The sequence below is a fragment of the Capsicum annuum genome, chromosome 4 (genome assembly GCF_002878395.1).
Source record: "Capsicum annuum cultivar UCD-10X-F1 chromosome 4, UCD10Xv1.1, whole genome shotgun sequence".
Lineage (NCBI taxonomy): Eukaryota > Viridiplantae > Streptophyta > Magnoliopsida > Solanales > Solanaceae > Capsicum > Capsicum annuum.
The window spans coordinates 121,436,474-121,453,192 of NC_061114.1; positions in this window are offsets into that span (position 1 = coordinate 121,436,474).

Sequence of the window (16,719 nt, forward strand, 5' to 3'; positions counted from 1 at the left end):
TTGACTAAGTTGACTCAAAAGAAGCTAAATTTCTAGTCGTCTGATGCTCATGAAGGTAGTTTTGAGATGCTGAAGGATAAGTTGACTTTGGCTCCGAACTTCACTCTACCTGAGGGTACTAATGGTTTTGTTGTCTATTATGATACATCCCGGGTAGGGCTGGGTTGTGTATTGATGCAACATGGCAATGTAGTTTTATGTGCTTCTTGATAGTTGAAAGTTTATGATAAAAATTATCCGACCCATGATTTGGAATTACTAGCTGTGGTTTTTGTATTAATGATCCATCGACATTATTTATATAGTGTGCATATTGATATTTATTCTGATCATAAGATCCTGCAATATGTGTTCACCTAAAAAAATTAAATCTCTAGCAAAGGAGGTAGGTTGAGTTGCTAAAAGACTATGACATGAGTCTCCACTATCATCTAGGTAAAGCTAATGTGGTTGCTAATGCTCTTAGCATGTCGTCCATAGGAATCTTGTCTCATATGGATGAGAAGAAATGGTATTTGGTGAATGATATTCACCGTTTGGCTAATCTAGCAGTCCATCTCTTTGATTTCAAGGATGGCGGTGTGATTGTTCAAGAGGTGGCGAGGTCATCTCTTGGTGCTGAAGTAAGGGAGAAGCAAGTGTTAGATACTATCTTTATACAAATCAAGAATGTTGCAGGTAGGCAAAAAGTGATGATTTTCGAGATTGTTGGTGATGGTATCTTGAGGTACCAGGAAGGTTATGTGTTCTCTATGTTGATGGGTTGCAAGTTAGAATTTTAACCGAAGCTCATGAGTCGCGTTATACTGTTCATCCTGGTTCAAAGAAGATGTATCATTATCTTAGAGAGATTTATTGGTGGAATAATATGAAGCGGCTGTGGCCAATTTTGTGGCTAAGTGCATGTTGCGTCAGTAAGTGAAGGTAGAGCACATAAGGCTCGGTGTGTTGACTCAATAGATTGAGCTATCAATGTGGAAATGGGAGATAATTAATATGGATTTTATTACTAGTATTCCTCGGTCTCACCAGCAATTTGATTCAATTTTGGTCATTATGAATAGGATGACTAAGTCTGCTCACTTTTTGCCAATGAGGACTAATTTTTCTTTTAAGGATTATGAATAGTTTTTCATCGAGGAGATCGTGAAGTTTCATGGTACTCTAGTTTCCTTCATATTTGATTGGGGTACTCAATTCTAATCTTACTTTTGAAGGTCGTTCCAGCGATGTTTGGGGACTAAGGTGATCCTTAGTACTACTTTTCACCCGCAGATAGATAGGCAAGAGAAAAGGACAATTCAAGTCTTGGAAGACATGCTTCGGGCTTGTGTGTTTGATTTTGGTGGTAGGTTGGTTGACCAGCTTTCTCTCATAGAATTTGCCTACAACAATAGTTATCACTCTAGCATTGTTATGGCTCCGTTTGAGGCCTTATATGGTAGGAGATGTAGATCTCCTATTAGGTGATTTGAGGTTGGTGAAAATTAGTTGTTTGGTCATGATTTGATTCACCAAGCCATGGAGAAGGTGAAGGTGATTCGGATAGACTTAAGGCCTCCAAAAGTTGACAAAAGTCCTACGTGGATGTGAGGTAAAAGGAGTTGGAGTTCTGTGTTGGTGATTGGGTATTCTTGAAGATGATTTCTATGAAGGGAGTGGTGTATTTCGGTAAGAAGGGAAGGATCAGTCCTCGTTATGTCGGTGGGTACTTGGGTTTGAAGAGGGTTGGTAATTTTGTATAGGAATTGGATATGCCTTCAAATTTGAGCTCCATTTATCCAGTGTTTCATGTTTCGATGTTGAGGGAGTGCGTGGGTGATCCTTTGATAGTTGTTCCTTTGGAAGAGGTGGGTATTTTAGATTTCTTGTCCTATGAGGAAGTCTCGGTTGAGATTTTGGATTAGGATATCTATCGGCTGTGGACCAGGGATGTGTCTTTGGTAAAGGTTTTTCGGATGGACCAAAACGTGGAGAAAGCTACGTGGGAAGCCAAAGAGGACATGGAGTCCAAGTATCCATTCTTGTTTCCCATTTTAGATAATTGTGCTTAAGGTATGTGTATTACTTTTCATCTTTGTTTTCTAACTTTGTTAAAGGAAAAAATAATTTCCTTGGCATCTTTGTTTTCTGGCTTTGTTAAAAGTAAGAGTAGAGGTACATGAAATCAAATCGTTCTAATAAATGCCTTGTCCTATGAGTTGAGGATGAATGATCCTAAGAGGGGGAGTATATAATGCCTCGAGTTTTTGGTCCTTGAAATTTTTCTGAGTTTTGAGCTTTTTGCCTTAGCAGCGACTCACCTAACGAGTCGTAGGGTGTCTTGACGAGTTAGGTAACCTTAGTTGTAAGGTGCCCTGTGAATGGTGTTTGAATTTATATCTTAGGTAGAACTTAAGGGTATGAGTCATAAAGACTCATGATGAGTCGTTGGGTACAAATTATAGAATGTCCAGTGTGTACCCAATTGGGTTCTGTCTTGACTACAACTGTACCCTATGTGTCGTAAGGTCCCATTACAAGTGGTTCTAGTTGTCGTAGGGTTAATAGTGTACGGGTTCCTAGATACTGTCTTGGCTATGACTCGTGGTGATGAGTCATAACGAGTGGCTATGAGTCACTAGTTTACCCGTAGTCAAAGGGCAACACTTATTCATCTTTTAAGGGCATTTTGGATATTTCCCTCTTACCCAAATTAAAACCCACATCTTATAACCCCTTTAGGGTGTTATTAGCTCTTCAAAACAAATCTAGTAACTTCTCAAACACTCCAAATAGCTCTCTAAATTCCCTTAAGCAAGTCAAGCTAGGGTTTCATCAAGTTGGTCGTCTAAGGGCTCAAGGGTATATTTCTCTCCAAATTTCTTGGTGTTTAAGGCATGTTACTATTCCCTCATTGTTAATTTGTTAAAAACATCTGTTTTAAAGTACTTTTCATGATATGTTTATGATGGTTTTGAAACAAAGATTGGGGTTTTTTAATGCGTGTTATTGGACAATGTTTTCCCATGGTTTACATATGATTATTCCTGCTTTAATTATGGTTTCGAACTTATGGTTGCATGGGTATGGTGAATGAATGAGGGAATTGTGATTTTTCCCAACTTGTGACTTTTTAAGTGGTTATGACCCCAACCCCATATTGTGAAATTGGTTTTTAATTATGAGAAGTGTGGGAATTTGTAAAAATTGAACTATTCTTGAACTATTGCATAACTGAGCCAAGGGGGTTGTGAATTTCCCTAAGTGATGTAATTGTTTTGGCATGTTTTTATTACCTTGCAAGTGTAGTTGGTATGGTGATACCAACAATGTATGCGTTAATGTGAAATATGGTTCAAAGAATGGGAGTGTGTGATACTTGTTTTAATTGGGCTTTAATAAGGGTTGTATAGCTGAGTGATAAAAGTGGAGATTCGAGTGATCGATAATGGAAACCGCATTTGCTGATGCAGGGGTCAAAGTGACCACGGAGGTTTGAGTCCCCCTCATTATTAGTTCATGATTAGGGAGGTTTGAGTCCCCCATAAATTATTACATGATCGGATGCTTAAGTCACCTTAGTATATAATTGGGAGGTTCGAGTACCCCACACATTTATATGAGATTATTCTCCGATTCATGCGGCTACACGCACTGGGGCCCAACCAGGGGGTGAGAACTGGGGCCCATATAGCCCATGGGTACATGTTATGTACACAATCCAGGCTAAAGCTTTAAAGTGCATATTAGGCCTTGTTCACTATCCCGGCATGTGATATATATATATACACATATATATATGTATATACATATATATATATATATGTATACATTTGATCATGCGCATTGGTTTTCTTTTAAATTATTTTGATCTGTTGATCATGTCATTATGTTATCCTTATCCCTGAGTTACATGCTAGCGTTCACCCTGCTAACCATCTTCGGACGTTGTATCCCCACGCGATGCAGGAATTGGCCATACTTCTGCTTCTCATGCTCAATGAATAGGATTCGGGATCAGATTGTGAGTTGACATTAAAGTGGTGAGCTTTCATGCATCGAAACTCTACATTTCATGTTTTGGTCTCTTATGTCTCAGTTTATTTAGACTTGTTTTTTTATAGTCAGGGGTATGTCCCTACACTTAATTGATATTCAGTTTTGGTTCTTTATTTAGAAGGCTTTGTTTGGACTATGTGGTTATTAGGTAGTGTTGGTCGGTTGTTTGGCTAGTCGTCGGTCGATGGTTATGGACTTGTTTTGAATTTCCTTAATATTGTTTCATGCTATCTTGTTATATGTTTGGAATTCATATGAAATTGGGGTGTGTTCTGTTTGGTTTGGTTAGGTGTAGCGGGTGAGTTCTGGTCCACGTGAAACTTGAGATACCCGTCACGACTTGGACCTGGTTTGGGTCATGACAAAATCCCATCTAGTTAGAGATTTTAAATAAAGGTTTGCAAAATTAAATAACAAGACAGTAGCACCTCACCTATCCAATGTCAACAATATCAACCAGTAGATCAATGACAATAACCATGCGAAATTAAATAACAAGACAGCAGCACCCCGCTATCCAATCTCAACAATATCAACCAGTATATCAATGACAATAACCATACAACAATCACAATCATGAACATCTTTCAAGTGACTTATATCCACTAAGAACACTTTGCATTTCCCACAAGCCATTAAGCTTAATCAAGTACAAGTCAAAATAATAACAACTCAACTTAAAACCATTATTACCAACTTTAGTCAAAGTCAACAAATCATGACTCAACAAAAAGGTGCTAACTCTGTCTTAATTACATAAGTAATAGACAATTAAGAGATATACCAATCATTTCAATTTAGCTTGGATCACTCAAGAATCTAATTGAATCAACAAGTCATTAGTCATAGCTCGGTTCATTCATGGAACTAATATATATCAGCAAGACAAGTAAACCTAGTTCACTCAAGACACTAGTATAAAACAAGTAAACAGATAAACTTGGTTTACTTAAGGAATCATCACTCTCACAAATACCTGTACACACATGTTAAGGGTCTTATGGTCACACACTAGCCATGACCTACAGGGGACGTACTCTGTTAATGTACTAAAAAAACCCAGACATCCAGTGCCTGCCAATATTATACCGCTGAATCTCGTGAATATATCCACATACTGATACATCCCATAATAATGAGTATAAAAGTTGTGAAGATGTTCAAATAATGGTACATCCCACAATAATTAATAGAAATTGTGATAATTAAAACCACAATGAATACAAACATACTCGTCAAATCAATAAACTTGTAATATAACCTCATTGCATATGATTAACATTTAGAATATTAATTAAATAGTTACTTCCTCCAAACATGTATTATAATAAACATACAAAGAAGCAGTTAACATGCACACATAAATTAAGTTGGGTTTCAAGTACATTAAACCATCAACAACAATTTGTATTTATTATTAGGAGGCTTAGCTAGGACTTGAAATGTCTATGGTATATATTTGATGTCTCCTAAACTATACCTCTAATTAAAGGATAAAGTGGTCCCTGTCAAAATATAGTAACCCATAGCTAGTGTTTGGCAGGACTGGCCCTAAGATAGGATATACCTCAACTAAGTCACTCGACTCCTCTCTTTCTTATATAGCTTTATCTCTTAACTATTTGGTGGATTTATTTCACCCAAATTACGCCTCCCAAAAAGTATAAAGTGGTTTCTAAATCAAATATAAAATGCTACTATGTTGGGGTCAATCCCGCAGGGAATAGATCAAAATTCTATCAAGTATTTATCAAGGTAACTAGAAAATAAGGAAAGGAGAGGGGATTTTGTAAAGCAAAAGAGAATTAGGAACAATTGTTGGTTGTTGGATTTGTAATAAATATGAGAAAGAACTAGGATTAGGATCCCCATGACTTCATAACTACATAAATTTCTAGTTCTAGAAAACTATTCCGATGCGTTACATGCAAAATCTAACAAGATAGGCTCATCTAAATGTTTCTCGACCTTGGTTAGATTAATTTCACTCTTCTCTACTCAGAATCAAATTGTATCGCTTTTGAACCCTTTTACTTGATATCAAATTAAATTTCTCTATTACGGCTTAAGTTATTAGATGAAGGTTGATAGCTTCAAATCTTTGTTGTGATTTCCTTTTCCTAGTCTCTACCTTTCTATTGAGAAAGTCTAGAATACAGTTGAGTTCCTAACTTTTGAAACTATTAGAAAGAACTCAAAACAAAGGACATACCAATACATGCAAGTGTACATACTAAGAATTGCCTCTCACTTCACCTATTACGTCAATTTGTCATAGTCATTACAACCCTAGTTATGGTGTTTAGATACTCATAATTTTAAGCACGCTTGAATAATTCATAGATGAAACATATTTATAAACATACAATAAGAATAAACTCTAAAATCTCAACTTGAATTAAAACCCTAAAAAAAATGTTCGTAAAATTCCAAAAATATGCCTTAAAATCTCACTATATAATGTAGTAAAATATGAAGTGCTGTAAAAAATGTACATAAGACCTCATAGAAGTATTTATAGACAAAAAAAACCTATATTAAATAAATAGGAAATAAAAGTCGGCAATGGCTACGCCTCTGACAATGAGTTGTATAGACTGATGACTCATTGGCTATCTTCCTTCCTTGTTCATTGTCTGCTTTTTTCTCTACTGGCTATGACTCATCTAGTAACCCAATGAGTCATAGGGTGACTCATTTCCACTGGTACCCTTTTGCATTCTTTTAGGTCTTTTCTTGTCTACTCAATATGACTTATTACGAGCATTCCATCATATGACCCTACAGGTTGTAGGCTCCTGTCGTACTATTTTAGTTCTTAATCTTTCCATGGCCCTAAAATTTGTTGGTTTCCTAATGACTTTATGTTACAGTTCATCATCTGTCTCAATGAATCATTTTCCCTTATCACCATTGAACCACTTTATACTTGTTTAGAATGTTAGCCTTTTGTCTTAGGATGGTTGCTCCCTACGACTCATAATGTAACACAATGAGTCATAGGTAATACTCATGGTCAAGTCATCCTCCAATTCTATAACTCCAAAACTATTTGGTTTGATGACAACTGAAGTTATGAGTCATACTGTGACCCAATGACTCGTGTCCCAGTATCGCTTATCTATACTTTGCACTCTTCTTCTTCTTCTTCCATTCATTAAGCTCCAAATCCTATTTTCTACCAAACTACAATAACCATATCATATCAATGTATACAAGCCTTTAGATTAGTATATATTCCTTGTTGTAAGTGTTGAAATTTCTATAAAATCACAACCTTTCAAGACCCTCAACCTAGAATGTTTACATATCCTTAGGCAAATAAAATACTATATTATCAATATGCGTAGCCTAGAGTAAACCAAGATCACTATGACAGTCAAATTTTCATTAAAGACTGTTTTTTAGCATGCAAGTATTTAAAAGAAAGCTCAACACCCTCCAATACCATTAAAGGCAAAAAGTGTAGTGCTTATACAACCAATTACCATAACACAAGGAAATCAAGACATGGCATCATATTATCAATAGCAACCCAACACTTTAAATAAATGACACTATCTAAATAAGCAACAACTAAAAAATAGCCCCTATGCCTTCACGTCAAAGAAAACCCACACTCAGTAGATTTAATGTAATTCAAGATTGATATTGAATCTAATCTCTTATTCTCACAATGAAGTCTGGTTATGTGCACTTGGTACCATTGGCTTGCCCTTATTTTCCAAACCTTAGTTGTCAGACAGTAGGTTTAGGACCACTATATAACTTTTATTGTCTTGTAATGTAGGCTTAGGAGTAGGTATGGTATATATGGATATAGTGACTAATTCTCCTTGACACTATACTATTTTCGACTTTCACTTTGTCTACCTTCTTCATTTCCTTTTTTCTTTTCACTTTTTCGAATCTCGGGTGTGGTTCTTTTATTTCTTCCAGCTCTTTTCTTCTTCTTTTTCTTTTTTTTTTCTCTTTTTTTTTCTTTCAAAAATTTTTCTTTCCTTTTTTTTAATCATACTACACCTGTATTCCTTTTTCTTTTTTTCACTATAGTCTCTTCATGCTCAATTTTTTATACAACCCTACACTAGCCACCCTTAACTTAGATGATTCATCTAAGTTGAGTTATGTAGTGTCCAAGAAGAGAACAGGACCAAAGCAGGATAATTGTAAAAAATTGAGAAGGTGGATAGGGTAGTTCAAAAGAAAAGGTCTATTTAGGCAGGAATTTGGGTTCAAGGGATATTATGTTCATTTGGTAGCCTTATTAGTCATTTACTAGATTATTTCAAAAATAACCTATGATCCTTTCCTAACCTTCTATCCTACTACTTTAGTGAGACTAATCGGGCAAGTTCTAGACTGGACACATATGTCGACTAGGTAAATCCTTACACACTCTTGGCTCAGGGCTATCATCTTAGTTACTACCTACTTGATTCATGCAAAGTCAGGCCAAGTTATCATACTAATAATCCTAATGCTATGAAGAGACCCTAACATTGGTTGCAACCTAAGTTAGCACTCAACAAAGCACATGAACCTAAAATTTTCATAGTGGTTCATTTTAAAACATTCAAAATAGGTTTGTACGCTTTATTTATTTAACTGTACCAATCCTTTTTATTTTACACTAAGTTATACACAAAACAACAAAAATATACAAAAATTAAATAAAACAGCTAAACATGTTTATTCTACCTATGATAGCGCTACTAAGGTAAAAAAAACACAAAAACAAAAACCCTTATGTATGGTACACCCCTACCCCCAACTTAGAAATCATAAAATGTCCCCATTGCATGAAATCATGGTAAGAATATAGTATTAGGATAAGGGACATACCTATCGCACATAAGGCACCGAATCATGATGTCTCCTCTCTTGGGGCCTTCGAATGGACCCCAATCTTATCAACAGTAGACTCGGTAGTAGCCGTGGAGCTCAAATCAATATTGGCACCAGTGGTGTTTGTTGCACTCAATGGTGTAACACTCACGGTGCTAAATATTGGGCCCCCACTATCATTAACTATTGGAACATCAGTAGGTGGGGTATCATTAAATTTGGAGCTCACAGATCCCTACCATATCTTTTAGACCTTAGTCAGCTGGTAATGTGCCTACTATTTACTCACTGTAAATGCATTTATCTCATCTCTCTCTCTTATTCTCTTTCTTCTTTTCTCTCTCTCTCTCTTTCCACTATCTTTTAGGATTTTTTCTTTACTCTTTGTTCCTCATATGTTGGGCAACTGCTCTAATGATATCTCTTTGATGATCAGCATAGTGGTATTCAAGAAATCTAGATATTACCTTCTGGCCATGTCCTCCATAGAAATACTTAATGCTGTCAACTCCTTAGAGATGCCCACTAAATCTGGTGTCTGTACACCTTTGAGCTTCTCGTTGATTCTCTACTAAAAAATATCACCCCAAAATTCCTTCAACTATGGTTGAACCCCCCTCTTGACGTTAAGACATTTTTTTTCTTAAGGGTGACTAAGTTTTTCATAACCTTATTCATCAACTCCTAGGAGACCAAGAGGTATCCATCGGTAGGTAGATATCGCACGGAGGGTCTTAAAGTAGATGGTGTTGAGGTTGAAGACGGTCTGGAGGTTGTGGAGGTAGTATCATCAGTAGTTACTTATGGCTCAGGCCTCTCAGTCTTATCCTACAAATTACCATATATGACCCCAAGTGCAGTAAAACCCTAGGTATTAATATCTATTGGAGCCCCTAATTGGAATACACAGTACATAAATGCAATATTGGAATTTGCCATTGAGATTGAGTTTGCATGATCCTAAATAAAACCTAAATCAGTGGACATGTAAGCCCCAACAAAAATATCAACCTCTTTCAAAATAGGCACTCTATACTTTAAGAAAATATTCACCAGCAAGCATGGAAAATCCAAACTTATAAGTACTCACAATTCAGTCTCTGATCTTGCATACGATAATATTTGTAATATAAATATTGTACCCCTCCACAATACCTTCTATCAAAGCTGATCAGTCAGGGCTCAAAATGTTATCCCCAGATGTCGGTCCCAATCTATGGCAAACTAGTGTCCACCATGACTTTGTGTCAAAGTTTAAACTTCTATTTATGATCTACGACAATGCACACACAACCCACAAGGCATTCTCTTATGAAGAAGCAATAATACCAGCCAACCATCTGAAGTGTTCTAACTTATCCTCAGTGCAAGTCTTCTTAGTTATAACCTTTTTTATTTTATCAATTTGGTGATCAATCTTAGATGTGCCGATCAAGGGAACAAAATCAATGTCGTGTAGGAAGTGGGAGATGGTCTGTATATAGATATTTACATAAATCCCTTAAATCATTAGCGAGTAAATAGGGTCACCCACCTTTCAGGGTAACCCTTACAGATGCATCCACTTCAATTCCTTTTGGTATGCAACATAAAATTCCTAAACTAAGGTTAAGCTGTACCTACCATATTACCTCATCATCCACTCAAAATTATATTTCATGAACAAATTTACACACTCTATAATTTTGGACAATCCTATCGCCAGTAACTTAGGCTCAACATAGAACCCTCACTTTGGCCGATTGGTGTTGGAGAAAATAATACTATTCTTCTCTTACCATTTCTCTATGACTAGGTAGCCTCACTGGTTAACTATTAGCACCAGGGTAATGTCAATATTTAGCCCAGGCTAGGCTGGTAGTGAAAGCGGAAATTTATGTGGAGGACTATTAGCAGTGTCCCCATCCTCAATCTCAATCGACTTTTTTAAGATAGATTTTGATCCCGCTTCACTTGACTTTCTGATTGACGCTTCCTTATCTCCTCTCTTGGAGATACTTTTATCTCCTTCTTCCTTAAAATTAGACCTAAAACTAGATTCTCTTCTCCCTTGAGACTGGAAGAGCAGGTAAATATGGTGGAGAGGCTAGAGTAATCTTTATCTAGGGCCTTAATTGATTGCTTTTGGTCAATATACGTTTTTTTGAACTATCCCTGAGATATCATATTCTTCAACTAAGACATTCGATTCCTCTTCCATAGATGGTTCATACTCAGTTGGTGAGTGGAACAAGCCTATTTCTTAGGAGATGACTTGCCCTCCTTGTTTTCTCCCTTTGTGTGTCATTCTTTGGTTCCATTGTACCTATGAAGATCATATACTAGTAACAATTATTAAAATATCTAAGAAAAATAGTATGAAAAAACATACAGGTGACCCCATTCCCAGTCATAATGAGTTAGACAATAAGTCATCATTTTTGAGAATGAGTCGTCGTCAGAGTCGTAGGGTATGGGGCACCTTAGTACTTATACTATTTTACAAATAACTAAATCCTATTACTCATCTAGTCATACAACAACTAATAGGTGAGTCTTTGAGTGGAGTCCTATATCGTAGGTCCTCTCTAAATGGCTCACTTGACAACTCGTCTAGTGACCATGTGAGCCATCGAGTGACTCGTAGGGAGAATAATGTTATTAAAACTAGAACTTAGTTGTTGTGTGATCTAGATACCATCACCATGACATATATGACAACTCATGATGCATGTAAATAAATCATTGTGAGAGTCATAGGGGTTGTAAATAGGTAGTCGCTATCTTGCTTATCAATCCTACTCTTTTTTAGGTGCATATATGCACATAATCATTCATTTACCATAATCAATGCTCATTTGAATAGACCTATGGATGATCCTCCCATGACCTATACAAATAATAAATACTGGGGTTACTCAAACTTCACCCTGGGTAATCAGTCAATTCTTAATTTAGACTACCTAGTCACCTATCTCCTATGGTATCACCTAATATTTTTATCAAAAACAAGTGACCCCATCAATTTTAATTTCTCAAACTTTTAAATATAGGGTTTTAAGAACCCATGTGATTAAATACCCATATTTGAAGAAAATGTTAGACAAGTTGGTAATCAAAGAGTAATACTTACTTAGGTTTGGAGTAGTGATGCTTGAGAACAACTAGGAGTGTAAAATCCTTAATATGAACTTTTGCCCAAGAGAAATTTTGTAGAAGTAGGCCAATTTTCTTAGTAGTGGGTGATGAGGGAATAATTAGACTTCTATTAGTGTAGGAAGAGTGAGCGATTAAGAAAAGATAGAGGGAGTTACAATGTTTTGATAGGAAAGATGTTGCCACCTTATCTCTAATTCCCTTTTAATAATTTAAAATGGGTCAAGTCAAGTCAAGTATTTTACAAATTTATTTGTATTTATGTACAGTGACCACAAACTCTCATGATGACTTGTTTTCAGTGACTACGAGTCATACACTCCCCCTATTATGGCCAAAGATTTAAGAAAATATACCTAGGGTCACCAGCCCCCAACACTTAAGACGATGAGCTGTAGTGTATGGCTATGACTCATTCTGAGAGTTCTTGGGTGACCAGTACCATTGTCATGGTTATTATCATAATGATGAGTTATATGATGGGTTGTCACATCTCCCTACAATTTATAAGGTAGACCATTTGGATCTATCATGATGATTTTTTTGGCCTTACAAATTTCAACGCTAGATACCCTATTACATAAAAATTACAAAGTCATAGTTTGCCTCCCAAGAAGTGATTTATTTAATGTCCTGGGATGATGTGGCTATATTGTTTACTCAGACTTCATCAACAAGCCCATGGGCTGCCTCTTATGATGCGCCTAATTTAATGTAGCAACATGACTCAATTCCTTGAATACTCAAACTTCATCAAGGTTAACTTTCTCACATAACCTCATCTCTTTTGTAGTTCCAACATTGTGCTTCGCACATTGTCTATTTACCTTGAATGGTGCAACTTTATCTCCTTTTAGCTTAATTACCCCATGCAGAAATACCTTTCCCATAGTAAATAGTCCAGACCATTTAGACCTTAACTTTCTAGGAAATAGGCAAAGCCTCAAATTATATGGCAAGACTAAGTCTCTTAGGTGAAATTCTCTACGTTCAATCTTTTGGTCATGATGTAGCTTCATTTTTCACTTGTACAAGGGTAAGCTCTTATAAGCGTGGTGATGAAATTCATCCATCTCCTTCATCTATTTTAATCTCATATTTGGCACCTCAATCCATTCTAGATTTAACCTCTTCAATACCCACAATGCCTTATATTCAAGTTCTATACGCAAGTAGAATGCTTTTCCATACACCAATTGATATAGGAAAATATCTATAGGTGTCTTCGACTCTGTCTGCTAAGCCTACAATGCAACGTCTAACCTTCTGGCCCAATCTCTCCTATTGGCATTCATAGTTTTTTCCAAGATAATCTTGATATCTCAATTTGAGACCTTAACTTGCCCACTTGTTTGACAATTGTAAGGTGTTTCCATCATATGTATAACACCATATTTTTTAAGCATGGTTTTGAAGAGTCAATTATAAAAGTGTGCACCTCTATCTAGAGAATATGTTATTTTTCTAAAAGTTAGTGACTCTTATACCTTTATTGTTTGGAAGTGAAATTGCCTTTAGGCATTTAGAAAGATAGTCAGCAGCTACCGGGATGTATTTCATTCTATGTGATCTTAAAAGGGGTGCATGAAGTTAGTACCCCAAACATCAAACAACTCGATCTCAAGGATAGTCTTCATTAAAAGTTCATGTCTGTGTGAAATTTTTCCTTGCCTTTGACATTGGTCAAAATCCCTAACATAGTCATGTGGATATTCATAAATAGTGGGCCAATAGAAATCACATTGAAAGATTTTATGCACGGTCCGCACGCCTCCATGATATCCCCTAACTGGCGATGAGTGGTATGCTTCTAAGATACTCATCATCTCAACCTCAGGAACATATTTCAAAATCACCCCATTTGAATATATCCAAAACAAGTATGGCTCATCCCAAAAGAATTTTCTCACCTCATGCATGAGCTACTTCAGTTGTTGAAATGACATATATTTTAGAACTAGATCACTTGCCAAATAATTAGCAAGGTCTGAAAATCAGGGAATTAAGTCTTGTGGTGCTGCCAACACCTGCTCATCTAGAAAAGTATTATAATTTCAAGTTCATCCCCTAGTTTTAGCATTGCCTTCTAAGGTTTGATAAGTGGCCGACCACTTGATTCTCAGTCTCTTTTCGATCCTTGACCTCAAAGTCAAATTCTTGTAATAAATGTACTCATCTAATTAACCCTGACTTTGCATTTTTCTTTTCCATAAGGTATCTAAGAGCTGAATTATTAGTGTACAAATTACTTTTTTACCAAGCAAGTAAGACAAAAATTTCTTGAACGCAAACACAATAACAAATAACTCTTGTTCGGTCATAGTGTAATTCTTGTAAGTAGGGTTAAGTGATTTTCTTGTATAGTAGATGGGATGTAAGATCTTCTCTCGCCTTTGGCCTAAGACTGCACCTAGCACCATATCACTCGCATCGCACATAATCTAAAATAATAAGGTCCAATCGGGAGATATAATAATGGGGGCTGAAATCAACCTCCATTTCAGAAACTTGAACGCCCTTAGACACTCCTCATAAAACAAAAATTTTATGTCCTTCCCCAATAACTTACATAATGGATTAATAATTTTAGAGAAGTAATTGATGAATCTTGATATCGCCCAAACTATACCCTCCATGAAGATATAATGCGGTTACTGTCAAATTATAGTAACCCAACTAGATTGAGGTCGATTCCACAAGGAATAGGTAGAATTCATCTCTTAAACTTGCTGAAGTAGACGAAAGTGCAGGAAAGTAAATAGGGGGATTATGTATCAAACAGTAACAAGTGACAAGTTGTGAATGCTTTTGGTTGTAAACAATCAGAGATGAACACTTGGATTGTGTTACCCCTAACATCCTAACTCCATAGGTTTATCATGCTCAATTTAACTATCTCACTTCCACACATGTAGAATCTGACATGCTAGGTACACCAACCGTATTATGAATAGCTTTGGTGAATCTTACCATTTACCTTGTGAGTAACAGGGTGTCACCTTACTAACCCTTGTCTTTGGTCCCAGTTTAACTATCACCTTATGGGTCTCAAGTTATTAGATGAGGGTAGATAGCCTCACATCACTGCTGTAATCTTTTTTTTTCTCATTCTAAATCTCTCTTTTGAAGATAATCTTGAATACTGGAGGGTTCTTAGTGTTAGCTGTCACACCCCATATCCTATTGGGATAGACAAGCAGCTATTTTGGGAGATCCAACTCGTAACCCTGTACTTTTGATGTATATAACTATGACATTAAAAGGAACTACTAATATTAATACGATGCATTGATAAAAACAAACCGCGTAAGAAAGTCCAAACCTGCTTATAAAAGACTTGGCCGTTGGGGACACAACATTAAAATAATACAATGCTACCACACGTAACTTCACATTAGTCTGCAAAGCCTCTAAAAGACACATAAACTTAGTTAAGGTAGGGACAAACCCCCAACTTGCTCATAACTACTATACAATACCAAAATACATATAACAAACTTGAAAAGCTCCGAATCAACTTGGAGCTCACTAATAGCCGCTGGATGTCCTATGCTCCTACTGGGGTGGTCTACTAGCTGGAGTACCTATACCTACACATGAAACATATTGTCCCATAAGGAATGTCAATACAAGAGTGTTCTGAGTATGTACGGCATAAAGTGACTATAAATAAGGTAAGAACTCAATAAAATTAGTTATCAATATATGAATATAAAGATAAGGATGGAATATCAACTTTGCTTGTGCTTGTGGGATCATTTACATTACATCCTTTACTTTGCTTTATTCTTCTTTACTTTGTAAAATTATAAGGCGTGATACAAATGACCAGATGATCAGTGGTAAAAGAAGATGACCAATGCTAGGCATTTTAACCCCTGGGATACGGTCCTTATAAGTACATAAATCGTGATTGACCCATGCTAGGCTTTTCTTTCAACCCTGGGATACCACCCGTAATGCTGGGATCGACCCATGATAAGTGTTTCTTCCAACCCTGGGATACCACCCAAGAATATATAGAATCACTTCAAATCATTCTTTTCAACTTTAAAGTAGTTATTTTGGTGATGTATTAGATTTGGAACTTGGACCAGTAGCAAAAGGTATGCATATATGCACTAGATGCAGTAGCAATGAGGTAGGATACAACAATAATAGGACAATAACACATAAGAGTATAACTATCACCATAGGTCATGTTGACTAAGAGAACAACTCAAAAAGCTTATTTCTGAAAACACCTATATCATACTAGTATTTTGAAGGGAAAATGGACAGATCTAATAACAAACACATCCTCAGTTGCTTTAACAACAAAACAAGTTAGAATAAGGTTGTTAGCCACCTTGTAGGTTGTATGCTGCATTTATGTATAATTTGAAAGGAAGAATGCTTAGGAAGCTTACTTTGTAATAAAGGAGTTAGATTCATGCCAAAGAGTATAGGATCAATGAACCATAAATCCCTTGCTGCACAACTAATCACACTCTTACTTAACACTTTTCCTTTTTTATTTTTAATTTACAATAGCATAAAACTGGTATTAGCAACTAATTAACACATTCACGCCATTTAAACTTACAAAATAGTAAGTGGGTAGTAACCTACAATTAAACTAATCCATGGGTGTTCTTTCAACCTCATTCTTCTCCAATTACATTCACATGCAATGTAACTTCTTATATGATTGAT